The sequence below is a fragment of the Nannospalax galili genome, unplaced genomic scaffold, assembly GCF_000622305.1.
Source record: "Nannospalax galili isolate Female #2095 unplaced genomic scaffold, S.galili_v1.0 scaffold1077, whole genome shotgun sequence".
Lineage (NCBI taxonomy): Eukaryota > Metazoa > Chordata > Mammalia > Rodentia > Spalacidae > Nannospalax > Nannospalax galili.
This window is the reverse complement of record NW_008340429.1, coordinates 1,528,004-1,544,191: the sequence shown is the minus strand read 5'-3', so window position 1 is coordinate 1,544,191 and position 16,188 is coordinate 1,528,004. Positions and strand designations below refer to the sequence as shown.

At 47.4% G+C, this 16,188-nt stretch overlaps 1 pseudogene; it reads left to right on the top strand.

Annotated features, from left to right (window-relative positions):
- Positions 1-13,852: 13,852 nt before the first annotated feature.
- On the top strand, positions 13,853-14,127 carry LOC103736076 (annotated as a pseudogene).
- Positions 14,128-16,188: the final 2,061 nt, after the last annotated feature.

Here is a 16,188-nt window from a genome sequence, read left to right as displayed (position 1 = left end):
GGGAGGGAGGGAGGAACAGATAGTGCCTTCTTCTAGATTTTTTCTTGTTTGTTTTTAAGTGAGAAAGTCCCAGCTCTATTAAATGCAATCAATATTTGGCCCAAGAGAAGCTTCCCTTCTCTGAGACATTTGAAATCTGGTCAAATCATTTTGCCCTGATACAAAGTAATTTATCAATTTCAAAATCCTTCTAATCAGTGGAAACTGTGGAGTCTCCATTCCTGTCTGCCATCTTCTGCAGCACATGCACACACGCATACACACACGCATACATACACACACACACATACACACACACACACACACACACACCCCTCCCTTCCACCCAACTCTCAGGGACTGCAGACTGACTTCTCTTCCCCTCAGTAGAGCCTCCAAGCCAGATGCCATCCTCAGCACCTCCAGCCCTCCTGTATGCTATCACCCTGCAGGCCTCCACATCCAGCCCTGGGGCACCAGAGTGGCTGAGAGCCCTGTCCTCTCCACCAAGTGGCTAACAGCTGGGGTGGGGAGTGTTTTGTTCTTAGAATACAGTATTGAGGACAAGAGGCTAGAAAGGACTTTGGGAGCCACCAAGGTTGTCTCTTAGGACCTTGACCCAAGTCTCCAAGGGGCAAGTGAGACTGACTGGCTAGAGAGGGGTTGTCTGGCTGAACCTGGGTTGATGTCACAACACTTTCTTGCCTCTGAAACTGCTATTTTTGCCTCTGAGACAGGCTGTGTCTAAAGGGAGATTGTAACTGCAGCAAAATCACCTTGCAACTTCCCTTCCCGTTCCCAGAAGGGTGGCTTGAGCCTTTGCAGTGCCATCAGATTGGATTCTCGGCAGGTCCTTTGTGACTGCCAGCTGTGGTGGCCAGATAGGCCACTGACCTTTGGGGAGAGGCCACTCACTGAATGGCTGACTCAACCGCTTTCCTCACAATGATCTGCACATTCGGGCCTCAGAGGTGACTGAGGGAAGTGACTCAGTAAGCCAGAAGTCACCACAAGGTGGCTCAAGAGCATAAATGGCATACAAGCTTTCTGAGACCTCTACCCACAGGACATTACATCTATAAACCTTACTTTGGCCTTCAAGGCTCCTCCACCAGGTCTAACCTAAAATGTGCAATAAATAGCCCTTCCATGCCTAGCATTTGAAAGGCACTCTGTAAACATGTGTGCAACCAGTGAATGGGTGAAAATCTCTGTGGCGCTCTGTCTCCTTTTTTTTTTTTTTTTTTTTTTTTTGTCTTTTTGAGACAGGGTCTCCCTGTAGCTCCATCTGTCCTGGAACTCACTATGTAGACCAGACTGGCCTTGCACTCACAAAGATCCACCTGCCTCTGCCTCCTGAGTGCTGGGATTAAAGGCGTGTGCCACCATGCCCAGCCTTCTGTCTCCTTTTTTAAAAATTTATTTATTTTATGTGTATGAGTGTATTGCCTGCATGTATGTGAGTGCACCCGTGTGGTGCAATGCCGCAGAGGTCAGAAGAGGGCTTTGGATTCCCCTGGAACCGGAGTTAAGGACAGTTCATAGCTGCTGTGTGGGTGCTGGGAATGGAACCCTGGTCCTTTGCAAGAGCAGTAAGTGCTCTTAACCGCTGAGCCATCTCTCCAGCCCCTTCTGTCTCCTATTTTGTGCCTTATTCTCCAAATCTATCATCGTTCCTCAAGGACTAGAATCACGAACTTTGAATATGTTTGGAGCCCTTATAGCTCCTTGCCCAGGGCTCTATACAAAGTAATATTAAACTAGAGTGAACACAGTATCCTGTGGTTTATGAGGTATTTTAATATTAACTGTCTAATTTAATTCTGCAATAATGCTGGGGGATATGTATTATCCTATTTTATAGCCAGAGAACCCAAGGTTCATAGAGGTGAAGTCACTTGTCCCAAATCACATAGAAAGCAAGTAGCCAATCTAGGCTATCCACCCAAGGTCTCTGAATGGAGATCCTAAATCTTTTCACTGTCTTCATTCATTATATAAACACCAAGCATCTTCTTCATGATGAATGCTGAGTAGTTTTCTTTGTGGCAACATAAATAAATGATTACACTTCTTTTTTTTTCTTTTCTTTTCTTTTTACTTTTGCTTTTTTTTTGAGACAGTGTCTCCCTGTAGCTCAAACTGGAATTCACTATGTAGACCAGGCTAGCCTCCATCTCACAGAGATCTACCTGCCTCTGCCATCTAAATGCTGGGATTAAAGGTGTAAGTCACCATGCCCTACTTGATATTAAACTCTTATATACTTTCTTTCTGTAGTGTTTCTGTTTGTTTGTTTTTGTTTTTTGTTTTTGAGACAGGGTCACACTCTTCCCAGGCTGGCCTGGAACTCATGGCTATCTTCCTGCCTTGGCCTCCTAAGTGCTGGGTTTACAGGTATGATCCTCAGCACTCCACTTGACATGTGTTCTACAGACTGGAAAATAGAGGTGCAATAATTTGCTTAAGATAGCACAGTAAATAATGGGTAGTAGATTTAACCTAGATTTCTTTTTTAAAAATATGTATTTTATGAATTATTTTTATTTTATGTATGTGCATATTGCCTGCATGTATATGAATGCACCTGTGTTGTGCAATGCACACAGAGGTCAGAAGAGGGTGTCAGATCCCCTGGAATTGGAATTACAGACGGTAGTTAGCTGCCATGTGGATGCTGGGAGCCAAACCTGGGTTCTCTGTAAGAGCAGCCCATGCTTCTTAACCCCTGAGCCATCTTTCCAGTCCAGCCTAGATCTCTTGATCTCAAATCCAGGATCTTTCCCATTACACATTCAAGAAGGGCCTTGCATATGCCAAGCACTGTCCCATTTAATCTTCATAAAATCTGACATGGATTCTATTATGACTCTCTTCTTAGAAATGAAGAAAGCAAAATTTTGAATAGAATCTGACACTAGGATTTGAACTCATGAGTTGGAGCTCCACTGTCCTAATTTACTGATGCTAACAATAAATACTCTTTATAAAGCCAAACAGTATTTATTGACTGGGTGTCTGGTTGCGGTAGAGGTAGGGCTCATGGCACAGCTGGAAGAAAAGTGATAAATGATGGGCTTTCAAGGCAGTAGCTGGTCACTGGTCCACACTGTCCCTTACAGTCCTCTGAATCTGATAATAACTGCTCTTCTTCCTGAGCAATCATTCATGTCAAGGGCTGGGCACATAATCTTATGGGATCCTTTTATAACTCTGTGACACAGGGATTACCTTTCCCGGTTGAAGGACATGGAAAATAAAACTCAGAGAGATCAGTCACTTGTTCTTGGACACATAGCATATCAAAGAACTGTCAGTGTAAAGCCTCTACCACTTTCCTGGATCCTATAAACCATCTCAGGAAAGCTGCTCCAACCCCAGCATCTTGGTGGGGGTGGGGGTGAGGATAAGGGGAACATCATTTCCCAGGGAGTTTGAGAAGAGAAAAGGAATCTGGCACCAAGGAACACTGCAGGTGCCAGCAGTCCCCAGTACTCAAGAGAGACACATAGACACATAGATCCAGGGGACAGTAGGAAGGGAAAGTCATTGAAGAAGTGACTGGGACAGCAGCTGACTTCCAGAAGTCCAGGACTTGGATCCTCCATTTCCACCCCTGTGGAGCTGAGGACTGCCTGAGCCTCCTCTGGAAAATGACATCCCTCCCCTGAAATTGCCCCCCAATGGCAGCACCACTTAGCTTCAGATTTACCCCAACTGCTTCTTGCATTGATGGATGAATGTGGTTCTGCAAATTGGAAAAATAACTAATGTGAAACTCCTAGACCCTCCTGCCTGTGGGTGGAGGGGGCTCTTCTGGGCTAACCCAAGACCTAGGAGGAATCAGTCCCCAGCATAACAACCCACAGAGGCAGCGGGAAAGGGAAAGGCTCCCAGCCTGGTGGGGGCGGATTTCCATTCCCTACAGGGTATTCTCTGTGTCACTTCTCATCACCATAATATTTACATCAAATGCAAAAGGCCTCCTCGGAATAGAACCCTGAGGTTGTAAATGCCAAATCCAAGAATGTCAGCAAATGCAAAAGATCAGGTTTCTTGAGCAGCAGTCTCCCCCTCCTCCAGGCAATGCCTACTGTAACCCCAGAGGCAGGCAAAGCAGGCTTTAGAGCCTCCCTGAGCCTCATCCCAAATCTTGAAAGGCTGAGGACACACAAGTAGCCCAAGGACATTCATCTCTGGTTGTGGTAGACCAGGCAGCCTCATCCCTTCTACCCGATTTCATCAAAGCCCAAGGAAATGTGTCCACACACACTCCTTATGTAGTGAGGGAGGCCAGGCCACCTCTTGGACACACAGACAGCTAATCTGTGTAGTGTTCTCTGAAGCCAAGTGGCTGAGTTCTCACCACACTCTATCCCTCACCCACCTCCTGTCCCCTTTGGGGTCCATTGAAGCTTTTCTAAGACCACTCATTGATCAAACATTTACTGAGCACTTATTAAGCACCAGGCCTTGGGAATACCATGGTGAACAAACAAGGTTTCTACCCTGAAGGAGTTTCTGTTCTAGTGATAAGACAGCCCATGATTAAGGTGAGGAATAAACAATTTCAATTACTGTGAAGTGCTGTGAAGGAAATGAATTGAGGTGAAAGGAGAAAGGCCACTGGTACCCAGGCAGTTGGGGAAGGCCTCTCTGAGGAGGTGGCACTTGACCACAGGAGGAGAAGTTGCCCTGTAGATATTCAGAGGAAACACTCTAAGCTGCAGGTATAGCCTGAGAACAGAGGGAGCAGGTGTGCTCAGGATCTGAAAGGAGGTCATCGGCGGGTAGAGCTGAGGTCAGAGAGGTACATGGGCTTGCCAGGCACCAAAAGGAAGAGGATTTCTTCTTAATGGCACTGGGAAGCTGCACAAGATATGTAGGCAAGGAATGGTGCTGTCTGATTTCCTTTTTTTGGGGGGGGGGTCTTTTTGAGACAGGGTCTCCCTGTAGCCCCAGCTGTCCTGGAACTCACTATGTAGACCAGGCTGGCCTTGAACTCACAGAGATCCACCTGCCTCTGCCTCCCAAGTGCTGGGATTAAAGGCGAGCGCCACCACCTGATTTACATTTTAAAATCTGCTCAGATAAATCTTGGTCCAGGACTGGCTTTGCAACCTCTTCACTGTGTGACCTAGAGCCAATTGCTTCATTATTTTAAGCTTCAGTTTCCTTGAGAAATGTTCAGGGTGCCAGAAGGATAAAGAATTATCTTGTGTAGTGGATCTAGGGCATGGCCTGACATCAGCAGGTGCATAATTAATGTCTCTTTTTACCTCTGTCACACATTTCTTTCCCTATGTCCCAGTCTAGGTTCTGTCTTTCCACAGCTATCATATCACACACTAAGGATATCACCAGACCTAAGTGGGACCCCAGAGCAGGGGGAGGCCTCATCTACAGGCATCAGGACCAGCAAGGTGACCCTCCATCCAGGGCCCCACTATTTGAAGCATCATTCCTGAAAAGCAAAACATCAGAGCCTGGACTAGATTGTTCAGAGACCTGAGTGCTGCCAGTGAAGTGGCCAGGATGCTTGGGCACACTTGCATGTAGACCCACTACCTATCTGTGTCATTGGCTGCTCCAAAGTGGCGCACCCCCAATTCAGAGGAAAGGTTATCCTTGCCATACACCCAGGATTGCACTGCTCTACGCTCTTCTCCAAATGCTTTTACATTCTTCTCCAAAAGCTTTGTGTGTGATCCTTGACCCTAGAGTTTTGTAGGTGAGGACTGGGAGAGTAAGGTGGAAGTAACTGAAGGGAAAACTTGGGGAAGGCAACCAAAAGACTAGGCAGGGCTGGGAGCAGGCAGGGTGCCTCCACTTCTCCTCTGGCACCAGGCTCATACTGTAGCCAGTTCCAAAGTTGGGAGGAGGTGGCTGACCCCAGGGAAGAATCCCTCAGCCAGTTGCCCGAGTAGCCACATATCCACTGGACTGGCCTCAGGGGGCAAGATGCTTTTCCAGAGTCCTTCCTTGTACAGGACTCCAAAGAAAGGATGTTATAAGTTTGATTAATTGCTCTTAAAAGTTCTTTGAAAGGAAGATAGCCACAGGGTTTGGGAGCCAAAGGACTGTCTGTGAAGTGGCGGCAGTGGTCTTGCTGGCTGTAATGTGGTGCAAAGGGGAGGACTGTGGCCAGTGAAGGAAAGCAGTGGGTAGCAGACAGAAGGGGACATGGGCGAGGCTCCAGAGAATAGCCACAGGAGTACTCCTGATTTTGGGCTACTTACCAAATGAAGAAGAGAGTTTGGTTGGTCAGGAGTGGTAAAACCCAGGGTGCTCCGCCCAGTGCCTGAGACAAGAGAGCAGAGAAACCACAGTCTCAACCATGGGTACTCCCTCCACTTCCTCCCAGTTGCTTTCCCTCTTTCTTCCAAGATCTGAAGCCTAGAAGATCCTTTTCCTTCATCTGGGGGCTTCTCAGCACCTCTGGTTACCTAAAAGGGACTCTTCCAGTAAAAAACAAAAACAAAAACAAAACAAAAAACAAAGCCCCTGGCTATGTCCTGAACGTTGTGTTTACCTACCTCCCTGTGTTCAGCATCTACACTACACCCAGAGGTATGGACAGAGTAGCTGGAACCAGACTGATTGTCACAGTTTTTGTCAACTTGACACAGACCCAGACATACCTGGGAAGGCAGAATCCCAATTGAGGAATTGCCTCCATCATACTGGCCTATGAGCATACCTGTGGAGCATTTTCTTGATTGATGACTGATATAGGAGGGCCCAGCCCACTTTGGACAGTGCCTTGCCTGGGCAAGTAGGCCTGGGTTGTGTAAAAAAGTTGACTGAGCATGAGCCAGGGAGAGCAAGCCAGTCAGCAGTGTTCCTCCATTGGTTTCTGCTTCAAGCTCCTGCCTCGAATTCTTGCTTTGATTTCCCTGGATAATGGACTGTAACCTGTAAGTTGAAACAAACCTTTTCCTCCCCAAGTTGCTTTTGGTCAGTGTTTTATCACAACAAAAAGTAAACCAGAACATTGACAAAGCTGGTGCCCCAGGAACCTGAGGGTACTGACCAAGGTCCTGAAAAGCCTCAGTTCTTCCCTCACTGGAGCCTGCACAGTTCCGTGTGCACCTCCTCCCATCCCCACTCCACTTGTCCACCCCAGGCTTCATATCCAAGGCTTCTTCCTGCACGAAACCATCTGAGACTAAGGGTCTGTCAGGAGATTGATCTTGAGCAGCTCTAAGACAGGAGAGCTGTCCCCTCCTCCCAAAGCAGCAGCCTCTCCATCTCTGTTCTTGTCCTTAACACCGGCTCTGTCTGTTCTACCAGCCCCATCAAGGACAGCCCCCTGCAATATGACCATGGCAGCAGCTGGCAGGGCCTGGGGCTGCACTTGACATCCTCATCCAACCATATTCTTACAGAGGAAGCAGGTTAGGAGTTCCACATGCTTGCACACACCTGAATACACCATGCACACACACTCTCAATATCAGCCTGAAGTCATGAAGTGGTTCTTAGATTTCCTGGACCACAGACTCTCTGGTTTGTCATGTCTCCATAAGAAATGCACACAACCTTTTGCAGGGGCTAGCTGCAATCCTTCCTTACCCCGGTTTTCACCCTTGGCTGTAACTTTTTTCAAGGCAGTTGGGCTCCCCTAAAAAGATATTCCCAGGCAGGTGGGGATTCACAGACTGCCCTTTATGAACTTGGATTTTTAAGACTTATTTTATTTTTAACTTATACATACAGTGCATATGGGGGACGGGGTTATGTGCACATGTGAGTGCAGGTGCTGTGGAGTCTAGAAGAGGGTGTCAGATCCCTTAGACCTGGAGTTACAGGCTGTTGTATGGCACCTGATGTGGCTGTTGGGGACTGAATTTGGGTCCTCTGCAAGAGTAGCACCTGCTCTTAACCACTGAGCCATCTCTCTCCAGCCTCACATGACCTGTTTTAAGAACTCTTAGGAGCTATGCCTGTGGGGCTGGGCTGAGGTGTAAGAGGGGTCAGGGCCATATATAAGGCCACCTCTGGCTGTCAAACTCAAGAACTGAGTACTCCTGTCTCACAAATGCTACTTGCCCATCAATACAGTCCAGGCTTTTTTCTCCCTATTGTGGTCTTCTTAAACAAGGACAGGTGAGCCCTGGGCTCCTGATGTCTGCCTGTCATTGCACACTTTGTCCAGGTTTAGTTCACAGTGTACACCAAGCATGGATACAGAAAACAGGGCTGTGCCTGCTCAAGTCTTCCTGTGGTGAAGCATGGACCCTTTGAGTTCAATGCACACACTTGTAGACATCCACACTCATGCCCTGACATATAAGCCACACAGAGGTCAAGATACACACCAACCATGCAAGAACATACAAAACTGCAAACTATAGAAATGGTGGAACTCCCAGAAGTACGTGCATAGGCACACATACATACAATCACAGCCATGCAAAATACATGCACAAATATGCACGCCCTAGCATGCAACTCCCCATCCCTTCCTCCAAGGGATCATTCTAAATTCGCTGAGCTTCCCATTTCTCCCTGCAGTGTGCTAACTCTTTCATGCCTCTGTGTAGTCTGTTCTCTGACCAAATCATTCTTTCTTCCTTTTCCTTGCCCGGTGGATTCCTAGTAAGTCTCTGGATTCATTTCCTGGGGCTGCCATAACAAATTACCACGAGCTGGATGGCTTAAAGACAACAGAAATTTACTCACTGACAGTTCTGGAGGCCTGAAACCAGAGTGTCAGCAGGGTTGGTTCTTTCCTGAGGGCTTGGAGAAAGGACCTGCTCTATTCCCTCTGAGTTTCAAAAGAGTTCCAGCTCTTGTCACCTGCAGTCTGTTGCCCTCAGGAGTTTCTGGTGGTTGCAATGTGGGGTGCTCTTCAGCTCAAGGACTATCACCCCAGTCTTGCTTCTTTAGTCATATGCTATTCTCTCCATGCCTGTGTCTGTGACTAGAGTTCTCTCCTCCAAGGACCCTGGTTGTTGGATTGGGGTGTTCCCTCATCCAGCATGACTTTATCTTACATTGATGATATCTGCAGACCCACTTTCTAAATAAGGTCACATTCACAGGTATTAGGGGTCAGGACTTGAGTACATCTTTGGGGGGCACAGTTCAACACCCTCCCCCAGTAGATTCTAAGTCTTGGCCAATTTTTCCTTTCTTCATGAGCCCTTCCCTTAGATGGAATAAGCCGTACTCCTGCCATGTGCTCCCTTATCATGGTACTTCATCTACATTACTTTGATGAGGGTTGTTATTTTTCAGACAGCTGTTCCTTATATAGCCCGGCCTAGTTTGAGACATAGTCAGTCCTCCTTCTTCCACCTGCCTAGGACTGGGATTACAGGCGCATGCACTTTATTGTTCCTGTTTCTTTAATGCTCTCCCAGCTCTGGGGTAAGGCAATCTATTTCACACTCACCATTGTATCCTCAGTAAGTGGCACAGAGCCTAGGAATGAGTCATAGTACCTATGCTTGTGGTACAAGTATGTGAACTATGTTGACATACATGAACACACATACCCTATATATATGTATGAACATGTATATCAAGCATACATATGGACACAAGAAAACAATATACACATGCACATGTCAGTCATTAAACAGTCTAGAGGGTTCCAATTAGCCAACCAGTAATGGCTGAGTTCCAAGAAAGTGTAGCCTTTCTCTAAGTGCACTGGGAGAGGCAAGAAGGGGTCACCTGTGGTCTCCCGCCCTCAAGAGGTTGATGAGCTAACTAGAAAAACAAGACTAATATGTGACGAGAAATGCTACAGTGTTTAGTTCTATTCTGTGAGCCTTGAGGGCGAGAGGTTGGAGTGCTTATAGGCTGCAGCAGTCAAGAGATACCCCCAGGGAAGGGGAGAGTAGTACCCACCTTCCTATGTACCTCAGGGATGGGGGGTATGGGGACAACCCCAGCACCTGCTGGAAGGGAAGGTGACTTAAGCCCAATGACTGGTCCTGTGCACTGGCCCCTGGGCCTTTACACTGTTCTTGGCTCTTTCCCAGTGAATGGTAGGTGACAAGTTGCGAAAAAGCTATTGTGACACCTTTGTTGGCAAAGAGTCCTCTGCTAGCTGCCAATGACAAAGTAATGGCCAATGAATGGGAAGAAAGCCCCATAGATCCTTCCCAGCCTCAAGGCTCTGACATCATAAAGTCCCTTGAGACAGGTTTGAGGACCCTAGCCTCCTATTACTCCAGCTCTCTGCTCTCAGAACCCCAGCAGTGACTGTACTCAGCTGAAGCACTGGGGATATGCTAAGAGCAGTCCTAAGAGTCGTGCCCAGGAAGTACTGTGCAACACTGACAAACTACTGCTCTGGAGCCAGACAGATTTCCACTCATATCCAAGCTCTGCTCACTTCATGCTGTGTATTCTTGGTCAAGTACTTAACCCCTCTGAGACTCCATTTCCTTAGCTGGAATAATTACAGCTCTGTCCATAAAGACTACGAGGCTTCATGACTCTGTTCAACAAATGGGAGCTTTCTGTACTGGTCTAAATGCTTTGGTTCCAGCTGCATTCATATTTCTGGCTGAAGTATAGCCAGAGCCCAGGATATCCAATCTCAAACCAAGCAGAAAAACCTCTTCTGAAGAGGAGTCGCTTAGTGTGCAGGCAGCCTAAGCCCCTTTCTCAGCTCTTGCCACAAAGCACAGCAATGTCCCCACATCTCCCTGCCTGAGACGCAGGTAACCAGAGCAGCAGGAGGTGATAGGTGTCAGTGGCATGCCCACATCAGGCTCTGGCACCAAGCTGGAGCGTCTTCATGGCTGAGAGCATGTTGGGACTTCAGCCTGAACTCAAAGAGGCCAGAGCAAGAGTGAGAAGAGGCATCGCTGCTCTTCATGAGAGGAAGTGGGGAGGTAGTGAGCTTTTTATTTTGTTTTGGTAGAAATGATTTGTCCTCTAGGTTAAGGTGTCATCTTGAAGTGTCAGAGAAGGGCTATGACTGGGCCTTAGAAGCCAATATAAACCCTCCATCACCCTTCAGGCCCTCCCTGACCTTGAATTGTCCATTTTCTCAGTCAGGAAGCAGCTGTTGCCATGGGAATCTGGAGAAACACCTGAGAAGAGAGTAGTGGGTTCAAGAAAGAGAAAAGGGTCTGGTTCAAGAAGTTTGGCCAAGTCTGAGGCTCTCCAAAGGTAGACAGCACCTCCCTTAAAAGGCTCCACCAGGGCCAGGTACAGTGGAGCACACCTGTAATACCAGAATGGAGATTGAGGTAGGAGGACTGAAAGTTCAAAGCCAGCCTACATAGTAAGACCATGTCACAAGGAAGGAAGAGAATGGGGTTGGTGAGATGACTCAGTACTTAAAGTGCTTACTTCTCAAGCATGAAGTCTGAGTTTGACTTCCAGAATCCAGGTTAAAACTGGCACATACTTGTAATCCCAGCACTGGGGAGGTGGAAACAGGTTAATTCCTGGGTTTCACTGGTCAGCCAATCTAGCCTAATCAGTGAGCTCTAGGCTAGTGAGAGAGCTTATCTCAAAGGAAGTGGATGGAGTTCCTTAGGATAATATCTGAGGTTATCCTTTGGCCTAGACACACACCACACCACACCCACCTCTATAGGCCCCCATATGAGTTATACACACTGCGTGCACACACACACACACACACACACACACACACACACACACACAAAGGGAGGAAAAGGGGCTAGAGAGATGGCTCAGTGGTTAAGAGCACTGGCTGCTTTTGCAAAGGACCTAGGTTTGGTTCTTAGCACCTACACGGTAGTTAACAACCATCCTTAACTCCAGTTCCAGGGGATGTTTTGGAAAACTATTCCCTTGGGGTACCTGGGTGAGTCACCAAAGGGCAACTAATCTACCAGCCAGAACTGGAGCCAGCAGCCAGGGAGATGAGAGATACTGGCCAGATCCTGGCTATCTGTGGCTGCTTGCTCTACTGATGACACTTGAAACAGCCCTCCCACAGAAGGCAGGGCATGGTGGTCCAGCTCAAGAGGACTGGAAATGCGAAGATGGAGGCTGATCCTGCTGGAGAGCTGACCAGTCAGCAAGGCATACTGTGCAGAGAGAAAGGCAAGAGGTAGCCACAACTGGATAGAAAGGACAGGTGGAGGAATGACAGGAAAGGTATGGAAGGTACAGGCAGTCAGGAAGGAGCAGCAGTAGAGAACCAGTGTCCCTCACCCATGCCCACCTGGGAGCCCAGTGGCAGCCTCATAAAGGAGGACTGTTTTCTCAATAACTCTGCCAAGCTCCTCCTGAGGATTCAAGCTGCTGATGCGATGTCATTGCTTTACATTTACCCTACAGTCAACCACAGATTCTGAGGACTCAGATGTTCCAGCTGAACCCAGGACTCTAGATAGTAGAGCTTCTAGAAGAGCTTGCCCAGGGTCTATAAGCTCAGGAGCACCACAGCTCCCTTCCCATCTTCTTTCAGGAGCCAGGCGCTGGTTCACAGCAAGGCGGTGTGGGCGGCCAGAGGCAGGCTGGCTTGGATGCTGCTTTCTCTCCTCTCCCTCTTTGTCTGGCCCCGGAGAGCTGTGCCCTTGAGGCTGGAGGGAGGGGGGCCTGGAGCTGCTGTGAAACCCTATTTCCTCTCCTTTCAATGACAAAGTCCCTCCCCTCAGACTCTCTGACTTTCGTCCCACATCACCAGCGTTTCTAGGCCAGAACCCCTAGCCACCAGGATCACAGAAGCCTGCTGGCCCTGCAGCTCCAAGCAGGCAGAAATGCTAATTGGCATTAAAAGAGACCAGGCCTACAGCTCACAAAAGATTCCCTCTTCCTGACCAGAGTTTGCCTGGGGCACAGCCAGCCTGCTGGCTTCTGGTGTCTGCCAGTACGGGGAGGGGAACCTTGACAGGGGAGGGGGGCAAGAGCAGGGCGACCTACAGCAGCTGCCCTCACCCGAGGCTCTTCTCACTCAGCAAGAGGCTGGCTCTCCTTCCTGCCCCTCATCACAGCTCCTCAGGTGGTGCTGAGCACATTAAAGACAGTCTTCTCAAAGCTTGCCCTATATGTTTATTTTAATCTAATTCCATTTGCAACAGAAAGCTCTGAAATCAAACTGCCTGTGCAGGTACCCCAGTACTGCGCCTTCATATGTATGTGTGACCTGTGACAAAAAATGCTGCCTCTGTCTTCAGAATCCTGCTACCCACCTGGCTGGGCTGCTGGGAAGATTAAATGCTGTCCAGAAAAGCACCTAGCACCTTCTCTAGCATGCAACAAGCACTTATTGAGCATGTGCCACTACAGTTACCCCGTTGTGCTGATTATTTCTTGGGCTCCATGCTCTGTTATAGGAAGCTCTTGTTCTAAGACTTCAACACTGAACATCAGAATGGAATGGAGCTGACACTCTAGTGAAGTTTTTGAACAGAGAGAAGGAGGGAAGAAACCAGGAAAGTGAAAAGGAACATACTCATCACAGTTAAAACTAGTCTTGTGGGCTAGGGCTCAGTTGGTAAAGTGTTTGCCTAGCATGTGTGAGGCCCTGGTGTGATCCAGAGCACTGCATAAATCTGAAGTGGTGGTGTATGACTGGAGGTGGCAGCAGGAGGATCAGAAGTTCAAGGTCATCCTTGGCTACATATTGAGTTTGAGGTCAGCCTGGACTACATGAAATCCTTTCTCAAAACAAAAGAAAATAAGGGGCTGGACAGATGGTTCAGCAGTTAGGAGTACTGACTGCTCTTGCAAAAATTCCAGGTGATTCCCAGCACCCACATGTTGGCGAACAACTGTTTATAACTCCAATTCTAGGGAATTCAACATTCTCCGAAGGTGACCTCACAACTTCCGGTTCGCCTTCAGCTCTTTCCAGAAGTGGCATGCGGAGGCCACTGGATCGAGCCCTTGCAGGTCTAGGTGACCCTGGCTGCTGGCTGCCGCCGCAATGGGCCACAAGTTCAGGAACCTGGTGTGGATGCGGCACATCGTCTCCTACAGCCTGTCGCCCTTCTAGCAGCGTGCCTGCCAGCACTGCTTCAGCAAGGGCATCTCCTACGGGCTGCGCCGCACTCCCGAGGGCATCCTCCACGTGGCGCCGCCATTTGTGGTGTTTTACCTCGTGTACATATGGGGGAACCAGGAGTTCGAGAGGTCCAAGAGGAAGAACCCTGCTACCTATGCAGATGGCAAGTGAGCATCACAGCCAGATGGGTTTCCTGCCTCCAAAGACCCTTCTCTGGGAGAGGAGTCTGTATTGGAGTGTCTTGAAGACAATTTTTTTTTTTTTTTTTTTTTTTAAAAAAAAAAAAAAAAAAAAAAAAAGGCATGCAAATGGTGTACATGCATACATGCAGGCATTCACTCACACATAAAATAAAATTTTTAAATCCGTGTAAACTGGGGCTGGAGAGATGGCTCAGCGGTTAAGAGCACTGATTGTTCTTGCAGAGGACCCGGGTTCAATTCCCAACACCACATGGTGGTTCCGAACTGTCCTTAATTCCAATTCCAGGGGAATATTTAAATATTTTATTTATTATTTTTATTTTATGTGTATATTGCCTGCATGTAAGTGAGTGCACCCGTGTGGTACAATGATACGGAGGTCAGGAGAGGGCTTCTGATTGCCCTGGAATTGGAGTTAAGGAAGGTTTGTAGCTGCCATGTGGGTGCTGGGAATCGAACTGGGGTCCTCTGCAAGAGCAGTCAGTGCTCTTAACTGCTGAGCCATCTCTCCAGCCCTTAAATAAATATTTTTTAAAAAATCCTTATAAACTAAAACAAAAACAGCCACCAATCTTATGGAGTAAAAGACCTCCATTTAACACCCATAGACTGTCAATTGCCTAGGATTTCACCAAATGCCTCTCATTTCTTTGAGTAAAACATTGTACAATTTCCATTGCCCTTTAAGATACAAACAATCACACTTTAGTTTGAATGAGTTATTAGCTTGATTGAGGAGAAGCTGTGGTTTGAAAGCCTTTGAGCCTCTACAGGGAAGAAGAGATTTTTTTTATATGGAAAGTACCAAAGGAATGCCAATTTTGCAGGAGGCTGGCCCTATGAAAATTGAGAGCAGGACCCTGCGATTCCATGAGTAACAGTTCAGATGTGACTGAGCCTCATATTCAAGAACGTCTTTCCTTGTCTCAGTCCTAAATCCTTCATGCTGAGAGGTGTAGGACAAAAGTGATCAGATCATCTATTTCTCCACATTACAGGCCCAGCACAGAATGTATGACTAGATTTGTTGCTGAAGATTTTCTTTTTCTCGTGGTAGGAGCCATCCATGAGCAATCTCAATCCAAAAGTGGTTTTCATTTGCTGGGAAAATTTGAAGACTATCTCTTGCCGGTCTGAGGTTAAACACAGAGGGAAATTTAAATGCAGTTTTCCTGTTTGAAGAAGAATTACAATATTTTTAAGCGTCTGAAGCTTCAAAATTTCAAATGCAGTGTACATTTAAGCCTCAACCATAGACACTATGGGCTCTGCAGTTTATACAACAGAGGGGCCTCTCAGTGGCTTTGCCAGAGTGCTGAATCTTCAAGTGCTTCATAAGTGAGGATGTTCCAGGAGACTTGGGGTAGTTTTATTGGCACTTGGCTTTTGGCTGGGGCCATTTAAAGTAAATGTTACATGGGGAAAGAATAAGAGGAAAGATGTTATACCAAAGTGTCAGAGAGATAACACATTTTTAATGGCATTATTTATCAGCATTTACTGGCGTTTGGAGTTAACAAACACTCTGGTCCATCCCCAATGAGTGTTTGCAGTAAATTTAAAAGACTTGTCTTGCCTTTGGCACAGAGAAGATGACCCAACTAGGATCCTTGTGTCATTTTGTGGAGATGATCCCTGGCAGAGACAGACTGTCGGATAGAGTCAGAGAGCACAGATACAGAAACAGCTGGCCAGGCCCATCTTTGCCCTTGGCCATTCCAAAGGGCCTGAATCCAGTTGCTATTATCTAAATGCTTGTTTCCCTCCTGTTGCTGTACATACATTGCTATGACAAATACCCTGACCAAAAGCAACTTTGGGCAGAAAGAGTTTGACAATTCCAAGTTACAGTCCATCATTTTGGGGGAGTTAAGGCAGGAACTTAAGCAGCTAGTCACATTACTTCCACAGTCAAGAACAGAGAAAAACAAATGCATGCATGCTGCCTGCTTGCTGCCCTCATCTAGCTTTCTTCTGTCTTATACAGTTCAGGACCCCCTGACCATGGAATGGTGCCACCCACAATGGGCTGGTTCTTCCTACATCAATTAACAA